Here is a 19,192-nt window from a genome sequence, read left to right on the forward strand (position 1 = left end):
GCATTAAAGAAGGGGTGCACCGGTCCTGGAGATACTGCAATACCAGGTCAATGCGTGGAGTGGACAGAGCAAGCTCTTTTTCCATCTCCCTGTTCTAAAAATCCATTTAATATATGGTCCCCAGATAGGGGACGTATCAGATATTAAACTGATAAGAACAGATACTACACTTGATCTTAGCCAAAAGGCCGAGAAGCGATAACCAGAATTGGTTTCAAACTACGGAGCCACCCAAGGATCCTGAAAAGTCCATTTGTGGAGATGAGCTCCTGGACTCCCGTTAAGAAGACATGTTGTCAACCTCTAGATCCCTTACATGCCTGCACTTTTCGGCTTGCTGCTGCTGCAATCCACGCGTTTTAGATCTGCATAACTCTACCTCTTTAAACACAGCACCTTCACCCCCTGCTGTTCCCACCCGCCTCAACACCGTTGGAAGGGAGGAGAACCAATTAAGGCGGGGGGTGGGGTGGAACGAGCAGCTGTCTACCCTTAGCAGGAGGGCTCCTGATTACATACCTCTCCTGCTGCTGCTGCTGCTGGCTGTCCAGCAGCAGACTGAAGGTGGCTGCTGCTGTGCACAGGTATATAAAGGCTCAGAGCCTATTATGACACGCGCAGCCAGCGTTCCATTGCCACATTCCATCTACTGCAGGCAGGATACCTGGCTGGCTGAATGTCGCTGAGAAGCTCACAGAGACCGCCATAAGCAACAGTTTAACAGAATGCCACAGACTAATCAACCAAACTTTTTGGGTTGGGTTCTCTTTTATAGTCTGCAGGCATTAAATGAAAGAAGTCAGTGTTCCAGCAGAAGGAGACAACGTTTCAGAAAAGGCATTGTAGCAAACCAAAAAAGAAATTTTAAGCGCAGCAGAGTAACCAGCGCACATACCTGTTAGCTCAGGTGAGTTTAAAAGGCTGCTGTTGATAACAAGGGCATTTGCTAAATAGATGGTGTGTGTGCAAAAATATACTGAAAGGTCAATTATATTGTGCAGCTTATCTCACCACCTGTAGTTATTTAGGTGAAAGCTCCAAAATGCTTGCCTAATATGTCTGTTTATCCAAAAGGAAGTAAAAAGGGAGAGCTAGAAAGATAGCATTGCATCACATTACATGGCAATGCAATGCACAGTTGCTGAAGTTGAACCAAAATGAGCTTGTAATCTGGCTTCTGCAACTTTGAACATGAAAAATCCAATGAGGAGAAGAAAAGCAAAGCCAAAGAGTCCATCCCAAAATCCGACAAACAAGCAAAATGAACAAAAAACATTGAATTCAATTCTTTCTGATTTTAGAAACTGCATTAAAGAAGGGGTGCACCGGTCCTGGAGATACTGCAATACCAGGTCAATGCGTGGAGTGGACAGAGCAAGCTCTTTTTCCATCTCCCTGTTCTAAAAATCCATTTAATATATGGTCCCCAGATAGGGGACGTATCAGATATTAAACTGATAAGAACAGATACTACACTTGATCTTAGCCAAAAGGCCGAGAAGCGATAACCAGAATTGGTTTCAAACTACGGAGCCACCCAAGGATCCTGAAAAGTCCATTTGTGGAGATGAGCTCCTGGACTCCCGTTAAGAAGACATGTTGTCAACCTCTAGATCCCTTACATGCCTGCACTTTTCGGCTTGCTGCTGCTGCAATCCACGCGTTTTAGATCTGCATAACTCCACCTCTTTAAACACAGCACCTTCACCCCCTGCTGTTCCCACCCGCCTCAACACCGTTGGAAGGGAGGAGAACCAATTAAGGCGGGGGGTGGGGTGGAACGAGCAGCTGTCTACCCTTAGCAGGAGGGCTCCTGATTACATACCTCTCCTGCTGCTGCTGCTGCTGGCTGTCCAGCAGCAGACTGAAGGTGCCTGCTGCTGTGCACAGGTATATAAAGGCTCAGAGCCTATTATGACACGCGCAGCCAGCGTTCCATTGCCACATTCCATCTACTGCAGGCAGGATACCTGGCTGGCTGAATGTCGCTGAGAAGCTCACAGAGACCGCCATAAGCAACAGTTTAACAGAATGCCACAGACTAATCAACCAAACTTTTTGGGTTGGGTTCTCTTTTATAGTCTGCAGGCATTAAATGAAAGAAGTCAGTGTTCCAGCAGAAGGAGACAACGTTTCAGAAAAGGCATTGTAGCAAACCAAAAAAGAAATTTTAAGCGCAGCAGAGTAACCAGCGCACATACCTGTTAGCTCAGGTGAGTTTAAAAGGCTGCTGTTGATAACAAGGGCATTTGCTAAATAGATAGTGTGTGTGCAACAATATACTGAAAGGTCAATTATATTGTGCAGCTTATCTCACCACCTGTAGTTATTTAGGTGAAAGCTCCAAAATGCTTGCCTAATATGTCTGTTTATCCAAAAGGAAGTAAAAAGGGAGAGCTAGAAAGATAGCATTGCATCACATTACATGGCAATGCAATGCACAGTTGCTGAAGTTGAACCAAAATGAGCTTGTAATCTGGCTTCTGCAACTTTGAACATGAAAAATCCAATGAGGAGAAGAAAAGCAAAGCCAAAGAGTCCATCCCAAAATCCGACAAACAAGCAAAATGAACAAAAAACATTGAATTCAATTCTTTCTGATTTTAGAAACTGCATTAAAGAAGGGGTGCACCGGTCCTGGAGATACTGCAATACCAGGTCAATGCGTGGAGTGGACAGAGCAAGCTCTTTTTCCATCTCCCTGTTCTAAAAATCCATTTAATATATGGTCCCCAGATAGGGGACGTATCAGATATTAAACTGATAAGAACAGATACTACACTTGATCTTAGCCAAAAGGCCGAGAAGCGATAACCAGAATTGGTTTCAAACTACGGAGCCACCCAAGGATCCTGAAAAGTCCATTTGTGGAGATGAGCTCCTGGACTCCCGTTAAGAAGACATGTTGTCAACCTCTAGATCCCTTACATGCCTGCACTTTTCGGCTTGCTGCTGCTGCAATCCACGCGTTTTAGATCTGCATAACTCCACCTCTTTAAACACAGCACCTTCACCCCCTGCTGTTCCCACCCGCCTCAACACCGTTGGAAGGGAGGAGAACCAATTAAGGTGGGGGGTGGGGTGGAACGAGCAGCTGTCTACCCTTAGCAGGAGGGCTCCTGATTACATACCTCTCCTGCTGCTGCTGCTGCTGGCTGTCCAGCAGCAGACTGAAGGTGGCTGCTGCTGTGCACAGGTATATAAAGGCTCAGAGCCTATTATGACACGCGCAGCCAGCGTTCCATTGCCACATTCCATCTACTGCAGGCAGGATACCTGGCTGGCTGAATGTCGCTGAGAAGCTCACAGAGACCGCCATAAGCAACAGTTTAACAGAATGCCACAGACTAATCAACCAAACTTTTTGGGTTGGGTTCTCTTTTATAGTCTGCAGGCATTAAATGAAAGAAGTCAGTGTTCCAGCAGAAGGAGACAACGTTTCAGAAAAGGCATTGTAGCAAACCAAAAAAGAAATTTTAAGCGCAGCAGAGTAACCAGCGCACATACCTGTTAGCTCAGGTGAGTTTAAAAGGCTGCTGTTGATAACAAGGGCATTTGCTAAATAGATGGTGTGTGTGCAACAATATACTGAAAGGTCAATTATATTGTGCAGCTTATCTCACCACCTGTAGTTATTTAGGTGAAAGCTCCAAAATGCTTGCCTAATATGTCTGTTTATCCAAAAGGAAGTAAAAAGGGAGAGCTAGAAAGATAGCATTGCATCACATTACATGGCAATGCAATGCACAGTTGCTGAAGTTGAACCAAAATGAGCTTGTAATCTGGCTTCTGCAACTTTGAACATGAAAAATCCAATGAGGAGAAGAAAAGCAAAGCCAAAGAGTCCATCCCAAAATCCGACAAACAAGCAAAATGAACAAAAAACATTGAATTCAATTCTTTCTGATTTTAGAAACTGCATTAAAGAAGGGGTGCACCGGTCCTGGAGATACTGCAATACCAGGTCAATGCATGGAGTGGACAGAGCAAGCTCTTTTTCCATCTCCCTGTTCTAAAAATCCATTTAATATATGGTCCCCAGATAGGGGACGTATCAGATATTAAACTGATAAGAACAGATACTACACTTGATCTTAGCCAAAAGGCCGAGAAGCGATAACCAGAATTGGTTTCAAACTACGGAGCCACCCAAGGATCCTGAAAAGTCCATTTGTGGAGATGAGCTCCTGGACTCCCGTTAAGAAGACATGTTGTCAACCTCTAGATCCCTTACATGCCTGCACTTTTCGGCTTGCTGCTGCTGCAATCCACGCGTTTTAGATCTGCATAACTCCACCTCTTTAAACACAGCACCTTCACCCCCTGCTGTTCCCACCCGCCTCAACACCGTTGGAAGGGAGGAGAGCCAATTAAGGCGGGGGGTGGGGTGGAACGAGCAGCTGTCTACCCTTAGCAGGAGGGCTCCTGATTACATACCTCTCCTGTTGCTGCTGCTGCTGGCTGTCCAGCAGCAGACTGAAGGTGCCTGCTGCTGTGCACAGGTATATAAAGGCTCAGAGCCTATTATGACACGCGCAGCCAGCGTTCCATTGCCACATTCCATCTACTGCAGGCAGGATACCTGACTGGCTGAATGTCGCTGAGAAGCTCACAGAGACCGCCATAAGCAACAGTTTAACAGAATGCCACAGACTAATCAACCAAACTTTTTGGGTTGGGTTCTCTTTTATAGTCTGCAGGCATTAAATGAAAGAAGTCAGTGTTCCAGCAGAAGGAGACAACGTTTCAGAAAAGGCATTGTAGCAAACCAAAAAAGAAATTTTAAGCGCATCAGAGTAACCAGCGCACATACCTGTTAGCTCAGGTGAGTTTAAAAGGCTGCTGTTGATAACAAGGGCATTTGCTAAATAGATGGTGTGTGTGCAACAATATACTGAAAGGTCAATTATATTGTGCAGCTTATCTCACCACCTGTAGTTATTTAGGTGAAAGCTCCAAAATGCTTGCCTAATATGTCTGTTTATCCAAAAGGAAGTAAAAAGGGAGAGCTAGAAAGATAGCATTGCATCACATTACATGGCAATGCAATGCACAGTTGCTGAAGTTGAACCAAAATGAGCTTGTAATCTGGCTTCTGCAACTTTGAACATGAAAAATCCAATGAGGAGAAGAAAAGCAAAGCCAAAGAGTCCATCCCAAAATCCGACAAACAAGCAAAATGAACAAAAAACATTGAATTCAATTCTTTCTGATTTTAGAAACTGCATTAAAGAAGGGGTGCACCGGTCCTGGAGATACTGCAATACCAGGTCAATGCGTGGAGTGGACAGAGCAAGCTCTTTTTCCATCTCCCTGTTCTAAAAATCCATTTAATATATGGTCCCCAGATAGGGGACGTATCAGATATTAAACTGATAAGAACAGATTTTTTTAATTGAATGCGTCAGAAGACGCGACATAAATTAAATTCCATTTGCATGGATAACCAAAAAAATGTCGCCTACGCCTTCATCATCCGAATTCAACTTTTTGTTTTTTTTAAGAAAATTTAATGATAATTAATAAATAAAACATAACATAACATATCCTTACATCAACAACAAAAAACTTCCAACAAAAACATCAACTCAACATTTTTCTTCTTCCACGTTTCTTCTTCCTCCATGACATGTCCAACAATTTCCAGTCAAAACCTTGCAGCAAAATCTTTTCATCTTCTTCAGCTTCAGCACTGGTATCAACACAATCCTGCATTACTTTCTCTTTTCCCTTATCATCCACCTTCCTTTTTTCCTTAACGTCTTTACTTCTAGGTACTCTCTCCAGTCTGCAAAACATAGATTCCCCAACTCCTGAGAATTCCTGCTTCTCTCCCACAAACTCCTTCTTATTTTCAACTACTTGTATATCTTTGTCTTCTTTCTCTTTACAATCTTCAAACGATTCTTCAAATATCTTTTTCCCTTTCTCCTCTTTTTTCCCACCTTCCTCATAACAAAATCCAGGTTTCCCATTATCAATTCTTCTTTTACCATTTTCCACATAACTGAATCCACATTTACCATTTATAACAATCCTTCCTAAACTTAGTTCATTTTGTCCATTTTCCCAAACTAGGAAACTTCTCTTCCCATTCCAGACTCCCACTTTATTTAAGTAGTCCTTCTGGAATTTTACCAAAATACTCCATGGCTTCAAAAACTCCATCACTTCCTCCATCTCTACAAAGGGGTCATCCATACAGATAACCACCTTTTTCGGCCTTCCAGCAAAAAGAGCATTAACTCCAATTTCTTTTCCTTCCCAATTCTTGAGAAGACAAATACACTTTTCTTCAGACTTCAGTGTTACGTCAAATACCTTTTTAAACTTGATTTCTTGCATACAAAAAATGTCCTCTTCAATGATCGTCCCATACTTGAACAGAATATCCAAGATCTGATTCTCCTCCAACGAAAAATCCTCTAACTCCGTCTTCACATAGAACCGTAAACAGTTCCTCTTCCTCGTCAACTCCATCTTCTTCCTCCAAAAGAACTGCCCCCCACAGCTATGTGTGGTGACACGATGATCGCCTCTCGTTGCCCAGGGACTAATCCGACTCCCCAATAGCAGCAGGAGGGTGAAGCCCTGCCGTTAGACAAAGCGATCCCCCCAGGCCAAGGAGCCGGGTACCCTGGGCACCTCCTAGCCAAGGCCAAGGCAGCAACTGGTAGATCACTGCACCTGATCTTAGCCAAAAGGCCGAGAAGCGATAACCAGAATTGGTTTCAAACTACGGAGCCACCCAAGGATCCTGAAAAGTCCATTTGTGGAGATGAGCTCCTGGACTCCCGTTAAGAAGACATATTGTCAACCTCTAGATCCCTTACATGCCTGCACTTTTCGGCTTGCTGCTGCTGCAATCCACGCGTTTTAGATCTGCATAACTCCACCTCTTTAAACACAGCACCTTCACCCCCTGCTGTTCCCACCCGCCTCAACACCGTTGGTAGGGAGGAGAACCAATTAAGGCGGGGGGTGGGGTGGAACGAGCAGCTGTCTACCCTTAGCAGGAGGGCTCCTGATTACATACCTCTCCTGCTGCTGCTGCTGCTGGCTGTCCAGCAGCAGACTGAAGGTGGCTGCTGCTGTGCACAGGTATATAAAGGCTCAGAGCCTATTATGACACGCGCAGCCAGCGTTCCATTGCCACATTCCATCTACTGCAGGCAGGATACCTGGCTGGCTGAATGTCGCTGAGAAGCTCACAGAGACCGCCATAAGCAACAGTTTAACAGAATGCCACAGACTAATCAACCAAACTTTTTGGGTTGGGTTCTCTTTTATAGTCTGCAGGCATTAAATGAAAGAAGTCAGTGTTCCAGCAGAAGGAGACAACGTTTCAGAAAAGGCATTGTAGCAAACCAAAAAAGAAATTTTAAGCGCAGCAGAGTAACCAGCGCACATACCTGTTAGCTCAGGTGAGTTTAAAAGGCTGCTGTTGATAACAAGGGCATTTGCTAAATAGATGGTGTGTGTGCAACAATATACTGAAAGGTCAATTATATTGTGCAGCTTATCTCACCACCTGTAGTTATTTAGGTGAAAGCTCCAAAATGCTTGCCTAATATGTCTGTTTATCCAAAAGGAAGTAAAAAGGGAGAGCTAGAAAGATAGCATTGCATCACATTACATGGCAATGCAATGCACAGTTGCTGAAGTTGAACCAAAATGAGCTTGTAATCTGGCTTCTGCAACTTTGAACATGAAAAATCCAATGAGGAGAAGAAAAGCAAAGCCAAAGAGTCCATCCCAAAATCCGACAAACAAGCAAAATGAACAAAAAACATTGAATTCAATTCTTTCTGATTTTAGAAACTGCATTAAAGAAGGGGTGCACCGGTCCTGGAGATACTGCAATACCAGGTCAATGCATGGAGTGGACAGAGCAAGCTCTTTTTCCATCTCCCTGTTCTAAAAATCCATTTAATATATGGTCCCCAGATAGGGGACGTATCAGATATTAAACTGATAAGAACAGATACTACACTTGATCTTAGCCAAAAGGCCGAGAAGCGATAACCAGAATTGGTTTCAAACTACGGAGCCACCCAAGGATCCTGAAAAGTCCATTTGTGGAGATGAGCTCCTGGACTCCCGTTAAGAAGACATGTTGTCAACCTCTAGATCCCTTACATGCCTGCACTTTTCGGCTTGCTGCTGCTGCAATCCACGCGTTTTAGATCTGCATAACTCCACCTCTTTAAACACAGCACCTTCACCCCCTGCTGTTCCCACCCGCCTCAACACCGTTGGAAGGGAGGAGAACCAATTAAGGCGGGGGGTGGGGTGGAACGAGCAGCTGTCTACCCTTAGCAGGAGGGCTCCTGATTACATACCTCTCCTGTTGCTGCTGCTGCTGGCTGTCCAGCAGCAGACTGAAGGTGGCTGCTGCTGTGCACAGGTATATAAAGGCTCAGAGCCTATTATGACACGCGCAGCCAGCGTTCCATTTCCACATTCCATCTACTGCAGGCAGGATACCTGACTGGCTGAATGTCGCTGAGAAGCTCACAGAGACCGCCATAAGCAACAGTTTAACAGAATGCCACAGACTAATCAACCAAACTTTTTGGGTTGGGTTCTCTTTTATAGTCTGCAGGCATTAAATGAAAGAAGTCAGTGTTCCAGCAGAAGGAGACAACGTTTCAGAAAAGGCATTGTAGCAAACCAAAAAAGAAATTTTAAGCGCATCAGAGTAACCAGCGCACATACCTGTTAGCTCAGGTGAGTTTAAAAGGCTGCTGTTGATAACAAGGGCATTTGCTAAATAGATGGTGTGTGTGCAACAATATACTGAAAGGTCAATTATATTGTGCAGCTTATCTCACCACCTGTAGTTATTTAGGTGAAAGCTCCAAAATGCTTGCCTAATATGTCTGTTTATCCAAAAGGAAGTAAAAAGGGAGAGCTAGAAAGATAGCATTGCATCACATTACATGGCAATGCAATGCACAGTTGCTGAAGTTGAACCAAAATGAGCTTGTAATCTGGCTTCTGCAACTTTGAACATGAAAAATCCAATGAGGAGAAGAAAAGCAAAGCCAAAGAGTCCATCCCAAAATCCGACAAACAAGCAAAATGAACAAAAAACATTGAATTCAATTCTTTCTGATTTTAGAAACTGCATTAAAGAAGGGGTGCACCGGTCCTGGAGATACTGCAATACCAGGTCAATGCGTGGAGTGGACAGAGCAAGCTCTTTTTCCATCTCCCTGTTCTAAAAATCCATTTAATATATGGTCCCCAGATAGGGGACGTATCAGATATTAAACTGATAAGAACAGATTTTTTTAATTGAATGCGTCAGAAGACGCGACATAAATTAAATTCCATTTGCATGGATAACCAAAAAAATGTCGCCTACGCCTTCATCATCCGAATTCAACTTTTTGTTTTTTTTAAGAAAATTTAATGATAATTAATAAATAAAACATAACATAACATATCCTTACATCAACAACAAAAAACTTCCAACAAAAACATCAACTCAACATTTTTCTTCTTCCACGTTTCTTCTTCCTCCATGACATGTCCAACAATTTCCAGTCAAAACCTTGCAGCAAAATCTTTTCATCTTCTTCAGCTTCAGCACTGGTATCAACACAATCCTGCATTACTTTCTCTTTTCCCTTATCATCCACCTTCCTTTTTTCCTTAACGTCTTTACTTCTAGGTACTCTCTCCAGTCTGCAAAACATAGATTCCCCAACTCCTGAGAATTCCTGCTTCTCTCCCACAAACTCCTTCTTATTTTCAACTACTTGTATATCTTTGTCTTCTTTCTCTTTACAATCTTCAAACGATTCTTCAAATATCTTTTTCCCTTTCTCCTCTTTTTTCCCACCTTCCTCATAACAAAATCCAGGTTTCCCATTATCAATTCTTCTTTTACCATTTTCCACATAACTGAATCCACATTTACCATTTATAACAATCCTTCCTAAACTTAGTTCATTTTGTCCATTTTCCCAAACTAGGAAACTTCTCTTCCCATTCCAGACTCCCACTTTATTTAAGTAGTCCTTCTGGAATTTTACCAAAATACTCCATGGCTTCAAAAACTCCATCACTTCCTCCATCTCTACAAAGGGGTCATCCATACAGATAACCACCTTTTTCGGCCTTCCAGCAAAAAGAGCATTAACTCCAATTTCTTTTCCTTCCCAATTCTTGAGAAGACAAATACACTTTTCTTCAGACTTCAGTGTTACGTCAAATACCTTTTTAAACTTGATTTCTTGCATACAAAAAATGTCCTCTTCAATGATCGTCCCATACTTGAACAGAATATCCAAGATCTGATTCTCCTCCAACGAAAAATCCTCTAACTCCGTCTTCACATAGAACCGTAAACAGTTCCTCTTCCTCGTCAACTCCATCTTCTTCCTCCAAAAGAACTGCCCCCCACAGCTATGTGTGGTGACACGATGATCGCCTCTCGTTGCCCAGGGACTAATCCGACTCCCCAATAGCAGCAGGAGGGTGAAGCCCTGCCGTTAGACAAAGCGATCCCCCCAGGCCAAGGAGCCGGGTACCCTGGGCACCTCCTAGCCAAGGCCAAGGCAGCAACTGGTAGATCACTGCACCTGATCTTAGCCAAAAGGCCGAGAAGCGATAACCAGAATTGGTTTCAAACTACGGAGCCACCCAAGGATCCTGAAAAGTCCATTTGTGGAGATGAGCTCCTGGACTCCCGTTAAGAAGACATATTGTCAACCTCTAGATCCCTTACATGCCTGCACTTTTCGGCTTGCTGCTGCTGCAATCCACGCGTTTTAGATCTGCATAACTCCACCTCTTTAAACACAGCACCTTCACCCCCTGCTGTTCCCACCCGCCTCAACACCGTTGGAAGGGAGGAGAACCAATTAAGGCGGGGGGTGGGGTGGAACGAGCAGCTGTCTACCCTTAGCAGGAGGGCTCCTGATTACATACCTCTCCTGCTGCTGCTGCTGCTGGCTGTCCAGCAGCAGACTGAAGGTGGCTGCTGCTGTGCACAGGTATATAAAGGCTCAGAGCCTATTATGACACGCGCAGCCAGCGTTCCATTGCCACATTCCATCTACTGCAGGCAGGATACCTGGCTGGCTGAATGTCGCTGAGAAGCTCACAGAGACCGCCATAAGCAACAGTTTAACAGAATGCCACAGACTAATCAACCAAACTTTTTGGGTTGGGTTCTCTTTTATAGTCTGCAGGCATTAAATGAAAGAAGTCAGTGTTCCAGCAGAAGGAGACAACGTTTCAGAAAAGGCATTATAGCAAACCAAAAAAGAAATTTTAAGCGCAGCAGAGTAACCAGCGCACATACCTGTTAGCTCAGGTGAGTTTAAAAGGCTGCTGTTGATAACAAGGGCATTTGCTAAATAGATGGTGTGTGTGCAACAATATACTGAAAGGTCAATTATATTGTGCAGCTTATCTCACCACCTGTAGTTATTTAGGTGAAAGCTCCAAAATGCTTGCCTAATATGTCTGTTTATCCAAAAGGAAGTAAAAAGGGAGAGCTAGAAAGATAGCATTGCATCACATTACATGGCAATGCAATGCACAGTTGCTGAAGTTGAACCAAAATGAGCTTGTAATCTGGCTTCTGCAACTTTGAACATGAAAAATCCAATGAGGAGAAGAAAAGCAAAGCCAAAGAGTCCATCCCAAAATCCGACAAACAAGCAAAATGAACAAAAAACATTGAATTCAATTCTTTCTGATTTTAGAAACTGCATTAAAGAAGGGGTGCACCGGTCCTGGAGATACTGCAATACCAGGTCAATGCGTGGAGTGGACAGAGCAAGCTCTTTTTCCATCTCCCTGTTCTAAAAATCCATTTAATATATGGTCCCCAGATAGGGGACGTATCAGATATTAAACTGATAAGAACAGATACTACACTTGATCTTAGCCAAAAGGCCGAGAAGCGATAACCAGAATTGGTTTCAAACTACGGAGCCACCCAAGGATCCTGAAAAGTCCATTTGTGGAGATGAGCTCCTGGACTCCCGTTAAGAAGACATGTTGTCAACCTCTAGATCCCTTACATGCCTGCACTTTTCGGCTTGCTGCTGCTGCAATCCACGCGTTTTAGATCTGCATAACTCCACCTCTTTAAACACAGCACCTTCACCCCCTGCTGTTCCCACCCGCCTCAACACCGTTGGAAGGGAGGAGAACCAATTAAGGCGGGGGGTGGGGTGGAACGAGCAGCTGTCTACCCTTAGCAGGAGGGCTCCTGATTACATACCTCTCCTGCTGCTGCTGCTGCTGGCTGTCCAGCAGCAGACTGAAGGTGGCTGCTGCTGTGCACAGGTATATAAAGGCTCAGAGCCTATTATGACACGCGCAGCCAGCGTTCCATTGCCACATTCCATCTACTGCAGGCAGGATACCTGGCTGGCTGAATGTCGCTGAGAAGCTCACAGAGACCGCCATAAGCAACAGTTTAACAGAATGCCACAGACTAATCAACCAAACTTTTTGGGTTGGGTTCTCTTTTATAGTCTGCAGGCATTAAATGAAAGAAGTCAGTGTTCCAGCAGAAGGAGACAACGTTTCAGAAAAGGCATTGTAGCAAACCAAAAAAGAAATTTTAAGCGCAGCAGAGTAACCAGCGCACATACCTGTTAGCTCAGGTGAGTTTAAAAGGCTGCTGTTGATAACAAGGGCATTTGCTAAATAGATGGTGTGTGTGCAACAATATACTGAAAGGTCAATTATATTGTGCAGCTTATCTCACCACCTGTAGTTATTTAGGTGAAAGCTCCAAAATGCTTGCCTAATATGTCTGTTTATCCAAAAGGAAGTAAAAAGGGAGAGCTAGAAAGATAGCATTGCATCACATTACATGGCAATGCAATGCACAGTTGCTGAAGTTGAACCAAAATGAGCTTGTAATCTGGCTTCTGCAACTTTGAACATGAAAAATCCAATGAGGAGAAGAAAAGCAAAGCCAAAGAGTCCATCCCAAAATCCGACAAACAAGCAAAATGAACAAAAAACATTGAATTCAATTCTTTCTGATTTTAGAAACTGCATTAAAGAAGGGGTGCACCGGTCCTGGAGATACTGCAATACCAGGTCAATGCGTGGAGTGGACAGAGCAAGCTCTTTTTCCATCTCCCTGTTCTAAAAATCCATTTAATATATGGTCCCCAGATAGGGGACGTATCAGATATTAAACTGATAAGAACAGATACTACACTTGATCTTAGCCAAAAGGCCGAGAAGCGATAACCAGAATTGGTTTCAAACTACGGAGCCACCCAAGGATCCTGAAAAGTCAATTTGTGGAGATGAGCTCCTGGACTCCCGTTAAGAAGACATGTTGTCAACCTCTAGATCCCTTACATGCCTGCACTTTTCGGCTTGCTGCTGCTGCAATCCACGCGTTTTAGATCTGCATAACTCCACCTCTTTAAACACAGCACCTTCACCCCCTGCTGTTCCCACCCGCCTCAACACCGTTGGAAGGGAGGAGAACCAATTAAGGCGGGGGGTGGGGTGGAACGAGCAGCTGTCTACCCTTAGCAGGAGGGCTCCTGATTACATACCTCTCCTGCTGCTGCTGCTGCTGGCTGTCCAGCAGCAGACTGAAGGTGGCTGCTGCTGTGCACAGGTATATAAAGGCTCAGAGCCTATTATGACACGCGCAGCCAGCGTTCCATTGCCACATTCCATCTACTGCAGGCAGGATACCTGGCTGGCTGAATGTCGCTGAGAAGCTCACAGAGACCGCCATAAGCAACAGTTTAACAGAATGCCACAGACTAATCAACCAAACTTTTTGGGTTGGGTTCTCTTTTATAGTCTGCAGGCATTAAATGAAAGAAGTCAGTGTTCCAGCAGAAGGAGACAACGTTTCAGAAAAGGCATTGTAGCAAACCAAAAAAGAAATTTTAAGCGCAGCAGAGTAACCAGCGCACATACCTGTTAGCTCAGGTGAGTTTAAAAGGCTGCTGTTGATAACAAGGGCATTTGCTAAATAGATGGTGTGTGTGCAACAATATACTGAAAGGTCAATTATATTGTGCAGCTTATCTCACCACCTGTAGTTATTTAGGTGAAAGCTCCAAAATGCTTGCCTAATATGTCTGTTTATCCAAAAGGAAGTAAAAAGGGAGAGCTAGAAAGATAGCATTGCATCACATTACATGGCAATGCAATGCACAGTTGCTGAAGTTGAACCAAAATGAGCTTGTAATCTGGCTTCTGCAACTTTGAACATGAAAAATCCAATGAGGAGAAGAAAAGCAAAGCCAAAGAGTCCATCCCAAAATCCGACAAACAAGCAAAATGAACAAAAAACATTGAATTCAATTCTTTCTGATTTTAGAAACTGCATTAAAGAAGGGGTGCACCGGTCCTGGAGATACTGCAATACCAGGTCAATGCGTGGAGTGGACAGAGCAAGCTCTTTTTCCATCTCCCTGTTCTAAAAATCCATTTAATATATGGTCCCCAGATAGGGGACGTATCAGATATTAAACTGATAAGAACAGATACTACACTTGATCTTAGCCAAAAGGCCGAGAAGCGATAACCAGAATTGGTTTCAAACTACGGAGCCACCCAAGGATCCTGAAAAGTCCATTTGTGGAGATGAGCTCCTGGACTCCCGTTAAGAAGACATGTTGTCAACCTCTAGATCCCTTACATGCCTGCACTTTTCGGCTTGCTGCTGCTGCAATCCACGCGTTTTAGATCTGCATAACTCCACCTCTTTAAACACAGCACCTTCACCCCCTGCTGTTCCCACCCGCCTCAACACCGTTGGAAGGGAGGAGAACCAATTAAGGCGGGGGGTGGGGTGGAACGAGCAGCTGTCTACCCTTAGCAGGAGGGCTCCTGATTACATACCTCTCCTGCTGCTGCTGCTGCTGGCTGTCCAGCAGCAGACTGAAGGTGGCTGCTGCTGTGCACAGGTATATAAAGGCTCAGAGCCTATTATGACACGCGCAGCCAGCGTTCCATTGCCACATTCCATCTACTGCAGGCAGGATACCTGGCTGGCTGAATGTCGCTGAGAAGCTCACAGAGACCGCCATAAGCAACAGTTTAACAGAATGCCACAGACTAATCAACCAAACTTTTTGGGTTGGGTTCTCTTTTATAGTCTGCAGGCATTAAATGAAAGAAGTCAGTGTTCCAGCAGAAGGAGACAACGTTTCAGAAAAGGCATTGTAGCAAACCAAAAAAGAAATTTTAAGCGCAGCAGAGTAACCAGCGCACATACCTGTTAGCTCAGGTGAGTTTAAAAGGCTGCTGTTGATAACAAGGGCATTTGCTAAATAGATGGTGTGTGTGCAACAATATACTGAAAGGTCAATTATATTGTGCAGCTTATCTCACCACCTGTAGTTATTTAGGTGAAAGCTCCAAAATGCTTGCCTAATATGTCTGTTTATCCAAAAGGAAGTAAAAAGGGAGAGCTAGAAAGATAGCATTGCATCACATTACATGGCAATGCAATGCACAGTTGCTGAAGTTGAACCAAAATGAGCTTGTAATCTGGCTTCTGCAACTTTGAACATGAAAAATCCAATGAGGAGAAGAAAAGCAAAGCCAAAGAGTCCATCCCAAAATCCGACAAACAAGCAAAATGAACAAAAAACATTGAATTCAATTCTTTCTGATTTTAGAAACTGCATTAAAGAAGGGGTGCACCGGTCCTGGAGATACTGCAATACCAGGTCAATGCGTGGAGTGGACAGAGCAAGCTCTTTTTCCATCTCCCTGTTCTAAAAATCCATTTAATATATGGTCCCCAGATAGGGGACGTATCAGATATTAAACTGATAAGAACAGATACTACACTTGATCTTAGCCAAAAGGCCGAGAAGCGATAACCAGAATTGGTTTCAAACTACGGAGCCACCCAAGGATCCTGAAAAGTCCATTTGTGGAGATGAGCTCCTGGACTCCCGTTAAGAAGACATGTTGTCAACCTCTAGATCCCTTACATGCCTGCACTTTTCGGCTTGCTGCTGCTGCAATCCACGCGTTTTAGATCTGCATAACTCCACCTCTTTAAACACAGCACCTTCACCCCCTGCTGTTCCCACCCGCCTCAACACCGTTGGAAGGGAGGAGAACCAATTAAGGCGGGGGGTGGGGTGGAACGAGCAGCTGTCTACCCTTAGCAGGAGGGCTCCTGATTACATACCTCTCCTGCTGCTGCTGCTGCTGGCTGTCCAGCAGCAGACTGAAGGTGGCTGCTGCTGTGCACAGGTATATAAAGGCTCAGAGCCTATTATGACACGCGCAGCCAGCGTTCCATTGCCACATTCCATCTACTGCAGGCAGGATACCTGGCTGGCTGAATGTCGCTGAGAAGCTCACAGAGACCGCCATAAGCAACAGTTTAACAGAATGCCACAGACTAATCAACCAAACTTTTTGGGTTGGGTTCTCTTTTATAGTCTGCAGGCATTAAATGAAAGAAGTCAGTGTTCCAGCAGAAGGAGACAACGTTTCAGAAAAGGCATTGTAGCAAACCAAAAAAGAAATTTTAAGCGCAGCAGAGTAACCAGCGCACATACCTGTTAGCTCAGGTGAGTTTAAAAGGCTGCTGTTGATAACAAGGGCATTTGCTAAATAGATGGTGTGTGTGCAACAATATACTGAAAGGTCAATTATATTGTGCAGCTTATCTCACCACCTGTAGTTATTTAGGTGAAAGCTCCAAAATGCTTGCCTAATATGTCTGTTTATCCAAAAGGAAGTAAAAAGGGAGAGCTAGAAAGATAGCATTGCATCACATTACATGGCAATGCAATGCACAGTTGCTGAAGTTGAACCAAAATGAGCTTGTAATCTGGCTTCTGCAACTTTGAACATGAAAAATCCAATGAGGAGAAGAAAAGCAAAGCCAAAGAGTCCATCCCAAAATCCGACAAACAAGCAAAATGAACAAAAAACATTGAATTCAATTCTTTCTGATTTTAGAAACTGCATTAAAGAAGGGGTGCACCGGTCCTGGAGATACTGCAATACCAGGTCAATGCGTGGAGTGGACAGAGCAAGCTCTTTTTCCATCTCCCTGTTCTAAAAATCCATTTAATATATGGTCCCCAGATAGGGGACGTATCAGATATTAAACTGATAAGAACAGATACTACACTTGATCTTAGCCAAAAGGCCGAGAAGCGATAACCAGAATTGGTTTCAAACTACGGAGCCACCCAAGGATCCTGAAAAGTCCATTTGTGGAGATGAGCTCCTGGACTCCCGTTAAGAAGACATGTTGTCAACCTCTAGATCCCTTACATGCCTGCACTTTTCGGCTTGCTGCTGCTGCAATCCACGCGTTTTAGATCTGCATAACTCCACCTCTTTAAACACAGCACCTTCACCCCCTGCTGTTCCCACCCGCCTCAACACCGTTGGAAGGGAGGAGAACCAATTAAGGCGGGGGGTGGGGTGGAACGAGCAGCTGTCTACCCTTAGCAGGAGGGCTCCTGATTACATACCTCTCCTGCTGCTGCTGCTGCTGGCTGTCCAGCAGCAGACTGAAGGTGGCTGCTGCTGTGCACAGGTATATAAAGGCTCAGAGCCTATTATGACACGCGCAGCCAGCGTTCCATTGCCACATTCCATCTACTGCAGGCAGGATACCTGGCTGGCTGAATGTCGCTGAGAAGCTCACAGAGACCGCCATAAGCAACAGTTTAACAGAATGCCACAGACTAATCAACCAAACTTTTTGGGTTGGGTTCTCTTTTATAGTCTGCAGGCATTAAATGAAAGAAGTCAGTGTTCCAGAAGAAGGAGACAACGTTTCAGAAAAGGCATTGTAGCAAACCAAAAAAGAAATTTTAAGCGCAGCAGAGTAACCAGCGCACATACCTGTTAGCTCAGGTGAGTTTAAAAGGCTGCTGTTGATAACAAGGGCATTTGCTAAATAGATGGTGTGTGTGCAACAATATACTGAAAGGTCAATTATATTGTGCAGCTTATCTCACCACCTGTAGTTATTTAGGTGAAAGCTCCAAAATGCTTGCCTAATATGTCTGTTTATCCAAAAGGAAGTAAAAAGGGAGAGCTAGAAAGATAGCATTGCATCACATTACATGGCAATGCAATGCACAGTTGCTGAAGTTGAACCAAAATGAGCTTGTAATCTGGCTTCTGCAACTTTGAACATGAAAAATCCAATGAGGAGAAGAAAAGCAAAGCCAAAGAGTCCATCCCAAAATCCGACAAACAAGCAAAATGAACAAAAAACATTGAATTCAATTCTTTCTGATTTTAGAAACTGCATTAAAGAAGGGGTGCACCGGTCCTGGAGATACTGCAATACCAGGTCAATGCGTGGAGTGGACAGAGCAAGCTCTTTTTCCATCTCCCTGTTCTAAAAATCCATTTAATATATGGTCCCCAGATAGGGGACGTATCAGATATTAAACTGATAAGAACAGATACTACACTTGATCTTAGCCAAAAGGCCGAGAAGCGATAACCAGAATTGGTTTCAAACTACGGAGCCACCCAAGGATCCTGAAAAGTCCATTTGTGGAGATGAGCTCCTGGACTCCCGTTAAGAAGACATGTTGTCAACCTCTAGATCCCTTACATGCCTGCACTTTTCGGCTTGCTGCTGCTGCAATCCACGCGTTTTAGATCTGCATAACTCCACCTCTTTAAACACAGCACCTTCACCCCCTGCTGTTCCCACCCGCCTCAACACCGTTGGAAGGGAGGAGAACCAATTAAGGCGGGGGGTGGGGTGGAACGAGCAGCTGTCTACCCTTAGCAGGAGGGCTCCTGATTACATACCTCTCCTGCTGCTGCTGCTGCTGGCTGTCCAGCAGCAGACTGAAGGTGGCTGCTGCTGTGCACAGGTATATAAAGGCTCAGAGCCTATTATGACACGCGCAGCCAGCGTTCCATTGCCACATTCCATCTACTGCAGGCAGGATACCTGGCTGGCTGAATGTCGCTGAGAAGCTCACAGAGACCGCCATAAGCAACAGTTTAACAGAATGCCACAGACTAATCAACCAAACTTTTTGGGTTGGGTTCTCTTTTATAGTCTGCAGGCATTAAATGAAAGAAGTCAGTGTTCCAGCAGAAGGAGACAACGTTTCAGAAAAGGCATTGTAGCAAACCAAAAAAGAAATTTTAAGCGCAGCAGAGTAACCAGCGCACATACCTGTTAGCTCAGGTGAGTTTAAAAGGCTGCTGTTGATAA

At 44.3% G+C, this 19,192-nt stretch overlaps 13 non-coding genes across 13 annotated transcripts; all 13 read right to left on the bottom strand.

The window, feature by feature from the left end:
• Positions 1 to 9: 9 nt before the first annotated feature.
• On the bottom strand, positions 10 to 200 carry LOC141233918 (U2 spliceosomal RNA). The gene has a single exon (XR_012299945.1). It is a non-coding gene; the product is annotated as a U2 spliceosomal RNA (small nuclear RNA).
• Positions 201 to 1,315: 1,115 nt separating this feature from the next.
• Positions 1,316 to 1,506, bottom strand: LOC141233919 (U2 spliceosomal RNA). The gene has a single exon (XR_012299946.1). It is a non-coding gene; the product is annotated as a U2 spliceosomal RNA (small nuclear RNA).
• A 1,115-nt stretch (positions 1,507 to 2,621) lies between these two features.
• Positions 2,622 to 2,812, bottom strand: LOC141233920 (U2 spliceosomal RNA). Its single transcript, XR_012299947.1, has one exon. It is a non-coding gene; the product is annotated as a U2 spliceosomal RNA (small nuclear RNA).
• Positions 2,813 to 3,927: 1,115 nt separating this feature from the next.
• LOC141233989 (U2 spliceosomal RNA) lies at positions 3,928 to 4,118 on the bottom strand. The gene has a single exon (XR_012300013.1). It is a non-coding gene; the product is annotated as a U2 spliceosomal RNA (small nuclear RNA).
• A 1,115-nt stretch (positions 4,119 to 5,233) lies between these two features.
• Positions 5,234 to 5,420, bottom strand: LOC141234060 (U2 spliceosomal RNA). The gene has a single exon (XR_012300081.1). It is a non-coding gene; the product is annotated as a U2 spliceosomal RNA (small nuclear RNA).
• A 2,412-nt stretch (positions 5,421 to 7,832) lies between these two features.
• On the bottom strand, positions 7,833 to 8,023 carry LOC141233990 (U2 spliceosomal RNA). Its single transcript, XR_012300014.1, has one exon. It is a non-coding gene; the product is annotated as a U2 spliceosomal RNA (small nuclear RNA).
• A 1,115-nt stretch (positions 8,024 to 9,138) lies between these two features.
• On the bottom strand, positions 9,139 to 9,325 carry LOC141234063 (U2 spliceosomal RNA). Its single transcript, XR_012300083.1, has one exon. It is a non-coding gene; the product is annotated as a U2 spliceosomal RNA (small nuclear RNA).
• Positions 9,326 to 11,737: 2,412 nt separating this feature from the next.
• On the bottom strand, positions 11,738 to 11,928 carry LOC141233921 (U2 spliceosomal RNA). The gene has a single exon (XR_012299948.1). It is a non-coding gene; the product is annotated as a U2 spliceosomal RNA (small nuclear RNA).
• Positions 11,929 to 13,043: 1,115 nt separating this feature from the next.
• On the bottom strand, positions 13,044 to 13,234 carry LOC141233923 (U2 spliceosomal RNA). The gene has a single exon (XR_012299950.1). It is a non-coding gene; the product is annotated as a U2 spliceosomal RNA (small nuclear RNA).
• A 1,115-nt stretch (positions 13,235 to 14,349) lies between these two features.
• Positions 14,350 to 14,540, bottom strand: LOC141233924 (U2 spliceosomal RNA). Its single transcript, XR_012299951.1, has one exon. It is a non-coding gene; the product is annotated as a U2 spliceosomal RNA (small nuclear RNA).
• Positions 14,541 to 15,655: 1,115 nt separating this feature from the next.
• Positions 15,656 to 15,846, bottom strand: LOC141233925 (U2 spliceosomal RNA). Its single transcript, XR_012299952.1, has one exon. It is a non-coding gene; the product is annotated as a U2 spliceosomal RNA (small nuclear RNA).
• A 1,115-nt stretch (positions 15,847 to 16,961) lies between these two features.
• Positions 16,962 to 17,152, bottom strand: LOC141233926 (U2 spliceosomal RNA). Its single transcript, XR_012299953.1, has one exon. It is a non-coding gene; the product is annotated as a U2 spliceosomal RNA (small nuclear RNA).
• A 1,115-nt stretch (positions 17,153 to 18,267) lies between these two features.
• LOC141233927 (U2 spliceosomal RNA) lies at positions 18,268 to 18,458 on the bottom strand. Its single transcript, XR_012299954.1, has one exon. It is a non-coding gene; the product is annotated as a U2 spliceosomal RNA (small nuclear RNA).
• Positions 18,459 to 19,192: the final 734 nt, after the last annotated feature.

Source organism: Phyllobates terribilis, unplaced genomic scaffold (genome assembly GCF_046119375.1).
Source record: "Phyllobates terribilis strain yellow unplaced genomic scaffold, ASM4611937v1 Scaffold_629__1_contigs__length_933511, whole genome shotgun sequence".
Classification (NCBI taxonomy): Eukaryota; Metazoa; Chordata; class Amphibia; order Anura; family Dendrobatidae; genus Phyllobates; species Phyllobates terribilis.